General features: G+C 37.5%; 1 pseudogene; it reads right to left on the bottom strand.

Moving 5' to 3' along the window:
- Nucleotides 1-6,700, bottom strand: part of LOC115889631 — a 56,669-nt pseudogene extending 49,969 nt beyond the window's left edge.
- Between the last annotated feature and the right edge of the window lie 903 nt (nt 6,701-7,603).

Raw genomic sequence — 7,603 nt, forward strand, 5'->3', positions numbered from 1 at the left:
GAAGACCACCGGAAAAAAAGCAAGTCACAGATTAAAATTGCCTCTATCCGTTCACGTAATCGGTTTTTTCCGAGGCCATTAGGAACCGAGCTCGGTACCACCGACGCGACGACCAGACGAAGAACAAACCATCGGCCGCTAATAAAATCGTTGTAAGACAGAAACACGGTCCCATCGGTAATTTAGAAATCAAACTGGTAGTAGAGCGCGGCAATCAATCAAATATATCGGCGGAATTGTTCGTTCTTTCGGTTTGAGCTGGGGAAGAAGTTCTACCGAGTATTGTAGGAGAAGAGAAAACAATACCGACCATTTAGCGAGATTTTGTCGCTCCAGAAGGATAAAAAAATACCGCTTGATTACTTGAGAAAATGAAAATATATCTTCATTTGAATATCAAGATATATTTGTGAGGTCAACATGTATATTATTTCGTATATTTTTCATTTTATTGAATTTATGGAAAGCACTGTTCATTAAAATGTTGTATCCTATGTTATAGGGCTTGTTTCTCTCTACAATTTCCTGTCTCACAATGTACCGTTTGTGTCCAGGAAGGGTTCATAGTTTCATAGATGTCGATTTTCGAAAGAAATCCGAACATGTATATTATTTCGTATATTTTTCATTTTATTGATATCATGGAAAGCACTGTTCATTAAAATGTTGTATCCTATGTTATAGGGCTTGTTTCTCTTTACTATTTCCTGTCTCACAATGTACCGTTTGTGTCCAGGAAGGGTTCATATTTTCATAGATGTTGATTTTCGAAAGAAATCGGTACATTTATTTTATTTTGTATATTTTTCATTTTATTGATTTTATGGAAAGCACTGTTCATTAAAATGTTGTATCCTACGTTATAGGGCTTGTTTCTCTCTACAATTTCCTGTCTCACAATGTACCGTTTGTGTCCAGGAAGGGTTCATATTTCCATAGATGTCGATTTTCAAAAGAAATCGGTTCATTTATTTTTATTTCGTATATTTTTCATTTTATTGATTTTATGGAAAGCACTATTCATTAAAATGTGGTATCCTATGTTATAGGGCTTGTTTCTCTCTACAATTTCCTGTCTCACAATGTACCGTTTGTGTCCAGGAAGGGTTCATAGTTTCATAGATGTCAATGTTCGGAAGAAATCAGAACATGTATATTATTTCGTATATTTTTCATTTTATTGATTTTATGGAAAGCACTGTTCATTAAAATGTTGTATCCTATGTTATAGGGCTTGTTTCTCTCTACAATTTCGTGTCTCACAATGTACCGTTTGTGTCCAGGAAGGGTTCATAGTTTTATAGATGTCGATTTTCGAAAGAAATCAGAACATGTATATTATTTCGTATATTTTTCATTTTATTGATTTTATGGAAAGCAAATATGTACGTCGTGCAAGCCAACGTAGGAACGACGTTGGGAAATTAATAAAAACGGTACGTTGTTATTTTGTACGTCGACAGATCGTTGAATTTACCGACTCGGATCCAACGACGTCGCTTTTAATAGAAAGCGACGTCACCGGACCTATCACCAGCACCCGACCTAAATTTGCACAAAGTCTGACGTCGCTTCAGGTCAGATTTAGTTCGAAGTCAGATAGATGCTACTTGGGACGTAAGGTGCATACTAGGCGCTTTGTGGAGCAATTTTTTTGATGTCCAACCATATTATATTATGATTTTGGCGCCCCCTGACACTGGTGCCCGGGGCAGGCGCCCCGGTTTGCCCCCCCTTAGATCCGGGGCTGGCTATTATTATATTAGAGATGTGTATTAGTTGTCCCAAATATATATATATATATATATATATATATATATATATATATATATATATATATATATATATATATATATATATATATATATATTGATATATATATATATATATTTGATACCATTGATAATTTAGAATCAAACTGGTACTCAAACGCGGCGATCAATCAAATCTATCGGCAGAATTGTTCGTTCGTTCGGATGAAGCTCGAGATGAAGTACCGCCGAGTGTCGACTGTCGAAGCGAGAACAGTACCGGTCATTTAGCAAGGTCTAGTCGCCCACGAGGATAAAAGAATAAGGCTTGATTATTTGAAAAGAAGTAAATGATGTCGTCACTTGAATCTTATGAAATCGTTGTGAGGTCTGATAATATGAAGTATTTTTTTCTATAAACAGACGTCGTATTGTATATGATTTTAAAAATAAAGCAAATTGAAGTCATCTAGGTGATACATTATCATGTAACGTGCTAAAGGTGATCATAGCTCTCATTTTTTTTTTCACTGCTCAGAACAAGTTTAAAGCTGCCTTATCGGTCCTGGGGCAAGATAAGGTGCTATTGTTAATCACCTAGAAAGGAACGAACAATGTTAGCAGCATCAAGCAGCACAGATTTCTGCATTAGGCGGTAAGTATTTTCAGGTATTCCAATTACTTTTAATTGTTCTTTCAGGTTGACCGGGATAATTCCAATGGTCGAGACAATCAACGGGACTACCTGGACCGATTCCATTTGCCATATATTTTTTATTTCTATTCTCAAATCTTGATACTTTGTTATTTTTTCTGTAAACTTGCTTTGTATATTGTTGTTGTTAGGAATAGAAATATCAATTAGTAAAACTGGTTTTTTAATTTTATTTATAAGCGTGATGTCCGGTCTGTTACTTCTAACGGTTTTATTTGTTAAGATTGTTTTATCCCGGTATATTTTGAAACTATTATTTTCGACTACTGGTGGTGGATGATATTTGTAGTAGGGCTCTTGGATTTCTCGGTCAATGTTGAATTGTTTGAGGATCTCCAAGTAGATGATTGATGCGACTCTGTTGTGTTTTTCCAGATACTTTGTACTCGCAAGATTATTGCACCCTGATAAAATGTGTTCTATGTTTTCACTTCCAGAATCACATCTATAGTGCACTTGTCTGATATATCCTCCTTTAGGATGAGTTTCCGGTAGTTGCGTGTTGGAATAACTTGGTCTTGCATAGCCACTATGAATCCCTCGGTTTCTGGGTAGAGATAACCCGATGTTAACCAGTGCAATGACGCCGCCTTTTCAATGTGATGTTGATCTAGCTCATTTGGATACCGTCCGTGTAACTCCTTGGCTCCCCAAGTAGCTATTTTATTAGTGATTGATGTGGGAGTTGCAAAAGCATCATATTGTTTACTACTGAGGTTCAAGTGGGTGTGGGGGTGTATTTGACATCAGCTGAAGACACCGTGACGTAAAGGTTGCTGTTCTTGGTATAAAAGTATTCTCTGAAGCTCTTTATTTGCTCCCGACAGACATTAACAACATCCAGTAAACCTCTACCTCCAAAATTTCGAGGGAGGGTCACCCGTTCCGTAGCGCTTCTTGGGTGGTGATTTCTAAATTTGGTTAAGATTGTTCGTACCAGGCGATTTAGGGATTCCAAGTCTGTATGGGTCCATTTGACTATTCCAAAAGAATATGTAAGAACCGGTAGGGTTTAAGTGTTTATTGCTTTAAAGAGGTTCTTAGAATTCAAACCCGTCTTTAGAAGGGAGGTAAGTCGCAGTCGGAAGGCGGTCGATAGGCGGTTTTTAATAATTCCATGTTCTATTTTGTGTTTGTAGCATTCCAAGATATTTATACGGCTCAGTCGACATTGAGGAGATAATTGTTTTCTCATCTAGATTCAATTCTGGTGTTTCGCATAGTTTTCCTCTTATGATTGAAACAGTCTGACATTTGCTCGTACCAAAGGTCATTCCAATATCTGCGCTGATTTTATGAACGGTACCTACGCAAAAGATTTTCAAGTTGGTTTTTTGTTGCAGCATATATCTTTAAGTCATCCATGTATAGTAGGTGTGTAATGAGATGACGTCTGTTTCTCGTTCGTAGTGAGAATCCATAACCTGTTTCATTGATCATCCGCGATAGTGGATTTAAGGCTAGACAAAACCAAAGGGCGCTAAAAGAATCCCCTTGGAATATCCCTCTACGAATTGGAATTTTTGGCGATGTTGTGTCAAAGGGAGCAGACCTGAGGTTGAGGGAGGTCGTGCATGAAGGCATGGTCTCCTTAAAGAATCGGCAGATTTTGGGGTCAACATTGTAGATTTCTAGAACTTGCAACAGCCAGCTGTGTGGTATGGAGAAGAAGTAGAGAATTTAAACGTGGACGGATTAGTCTTAGTGGCGGTCCAAGAACAGTATATGCTATACGTAAATTGATTCAAGAAGACCTGTCACATATTGTAAAATTGAAGCATCATTGGGCATTTCAAAAAACTGAAATCAAAAAATTTTACATGAAAAATTATCTGGAAAAAAATAGTTTCTCGTTGGATACCGATTTGTTGACGGAAGAAGAGAAGCAATTAGAGTCAATTGGTATCAAAAAACTCTACCCCGGTTTAAAGTAGGATCTCAACAAATATACACAGTATTATCAGTGGTGATGAATCCTGAATTTACTTATATGAACCCGAAAATAAACGTCAATCAACTCTTTGGATCGTGGTGCACCAAAAAACTGACGAAAGTTATCCATTCTCGAAGTGTTTCCTAAAAGAGGTGGCGACTTTTGTCTCAAAATCGGCTCACGGGGCAACAATTTCTCTGCAAGATCAAAGAACTATGGCTGCTTGGTGCCCACTCTATCTGTTTGTTTGTCGGCTCAACGACGAATAATGCTCCACCAAGACAATGTCAGTTCCCACACAGGTCGAAAAACAATTGAGACTGAGAGCAAGAAAACATCGAATTGTTGGACCATCCTCCATACAGTCCCGACATAAGCCCGAACGACTTTTTCACTTTTCCAAAAATTAAGAATGAACTGCGTGGTCAAAGGTTACAGTCTCCAGAAGAGGCAGTCTGCGCCTTCAAATTTTGAAGGTACCAATAAGCAAGTGGAATAACTGCTTCCAGAATTGGTTCCAACAGATGCAAAATTGCATTTCTCTTAATGAAGAATACTTTGAAATACTATAATATTTTAAAGTTATGTACTGTTTCTTTCTACCTCTATATGCAAAATATGAAAGACAACCCTCGTAGGTACCTGTATTACCTACCTAATATTTATATTTTTCAAAATAAAATAGATAATTATTTTTCAGCTCTTTAACTCAAATTTTCTTTTAGGCTAACAACGAATTAGTACTAGTATAAATAACAGAGCTGCAAACAATATAATTTAAACCACTAGACGTTGATATGGTAGACGGTGCCTACAGAGTATGCCTTAATTACTGTTTCCATTGCGCGGACGATATTTGTGGCGGCGCGAGAACAACTGCAATATGCAAACGAAATGGAATATTAGTCGTTTAATTAGGTCTAATTTCAAAGAACTGGCAGGTAATTGGCTGGTTCGGGTCGCTATTTTAATTGGCCGATGGCGCGCCTCGTACTTGACGAGCCCCGGCTAGAATTAAACGCGTTCCTGGACGTATAATCGCAATAGTCGACTGCTCTGACCCCGGGGGGTTATTTCAACTTATTTCAGAAGTCGGAAAGTTGACATGGCTCTAATATTTCGTAAGCGTATAATTTGTAGAGAGGCTTTCAAAACAAATACGAAATTTTTTAGAAATAACTCATCAGTAAATAAATGTTACTAAAAGTTCTAAACTTTAAATAAATGTTAGTGTGTTATCTAAACGTTGCTTGGATCAAAAAGAAACAATCGTCAGCCATTGGGGAGATTTGCGATACAATTTTTTACATTGAAAATGAACAGCAATCGAATAATGTAACTTGAGTGGTAATCTTACTCTTAGACACTATGAAAGCACACAATTTGCATATTTTTTTACTTATTTAAAATAAGTTGAAGTATTTATTATTATTATTATTTACCTCGATATTGTTTCTTCGGGGCTCAACTAGAATCCTAGGAAGCAGTTAGGGTGAATATGCCAGTGGTCAGACAAAACGTATTTATTGGGAAATAAGTTAAAAAGATGGCTTATATAGTATTGCTTCAAATAATTAAAAACCCAATCTGCCAGTAAATTTTTCTATAATATTTTCTTTGCCTAAATTGTCACCCTGAAACAGTTAAAAATTCTGGAAAGTGATCACACTTTTGTGCTTCCTAGTTTTTGCCTATTGAAGATGGAGGTAAGATAGTTTGTAAGGTAAGTTGACATGACTCTAATGTTTCGTAAGCGTATAATTTATAGAGAGGGTTTCAAAACAAACAATCGTCAGCTATTGGGGAGGTTTGTGGTACAATTTTTTACATTGAAAATGAACAGCAATAGAATCCTCGTAGTGTAACTTGAGTGGTAGTCTTACTCTTGGACACTATGAAAGCACACAATCTGCATATTTTTTTACTGATGTAAAATAAGTTGAAGAATTTATTATTATTATTTAGCTAGCTTTATTCACCAGTGATCGCGATATTTTCTTTTCGGGGCTCAGCAACTAGAATCCTACGAAGCAGTTGCTGGAGTGTTTTCCTTAGGATATATACGGTCCCACATAATACAATTTTTGAGCTTCACTAGCGCTCGGTTTTCCGGGGATTTGTTCTAGATATTTACTTAAACCTTACTGAAGCTACCAATAGCCTCAGGCACAGTTTTTGTTTTGCTTTCCACGATCTGCTAATATCAATGCTTAAATCGGTGTACTCGGCTATTTTTTCCTTTTCTTTTTTTCTGTTGTTGTGATCTGCTGGAACGGAGATATCAGTTAATGGGCAGATCATCTCTTGTTATGGAATACAATATCTGGTGTTAAAAAAAACCTTATACTAACATAATACTGTCTGCACTATTATGTAGGATGAGTAACTCCGTATTAACGAATGGCAATGGCGTATTTTTGTACCAATTTTTAGACACTGTGATGTCTTGCTCTTTACAAATAATCCAATGATCATAGCTGACAATCCTGTTGTATGGGTTCATGTATTCTGAACCTACTGTATAATTGACTTTTTATATGAGGTAATGATAACGGGATGAAAAGCCGTCCAACCCTGACAGGCAAGCAGGGAGGCCAGACATCACCAGCCAGAACTCCAATATAAGGACATCGGCTTAGCGAGTCATCAACTCGCGGAAGGAGGGCCATGATCAGGCCCTCACAATAGGAATTGACTTCAAATCCAAGGAGGCAATAAAGAAAGAGGGATATATCCCCTACTATAGATTCGGGACAACGGAACAACACCTGTATCAGGTCTAAGGAGAAACCAAGTTAAAGAGGTGAAGAAAATGGAGACAGATCCTCCAATATCTGCCTCCTCACGGGTACCTCAGCCGAAGACAAGAGCCTCGACTATGAAGGGTACGGAGGGTCAAATCCCAACCACGGAAGGGTGTATACTCTCGTAGGAGGTAGATGTCCACTCCCCGGAGGCAGAACATCTGTTGTCAGAGGAGGATGGTGTCCGCCGACAACAGGAAATACCAATGTATGATGACTTATAGACTGTATGATGTCGTAAGGTAATATAAGGTATGATACTGTAAGGTCGCGGTGTTTAACCGCCCTCCCACTTATTCTATATTCATGTGTAAAACGGAAACGCGAAAAATTGTATAGTAGATGTGTAATTACTGTCGAGATATTAACTAAATCTCGAGACAATAATGAAAACTTTCCT

This window comes from Sitophilus oryzae, unplaced genomic scaffold (genome assembly GCF_002938485.1).
Source record: "Sitophilus oryzae breed Bouriz unplaced genomic scaffold, Soryzae_2.0 scaffold_1177_pilon_pilon, whole genome shotgun sequence".
Taxonomy (NCBI): domain Eukaryota; kingdom Metazoa; phylum Arthropoda; class Insecta; order Coleoptera; family Curculionidae; genus Sitophilus; species Sitophilus oryzae.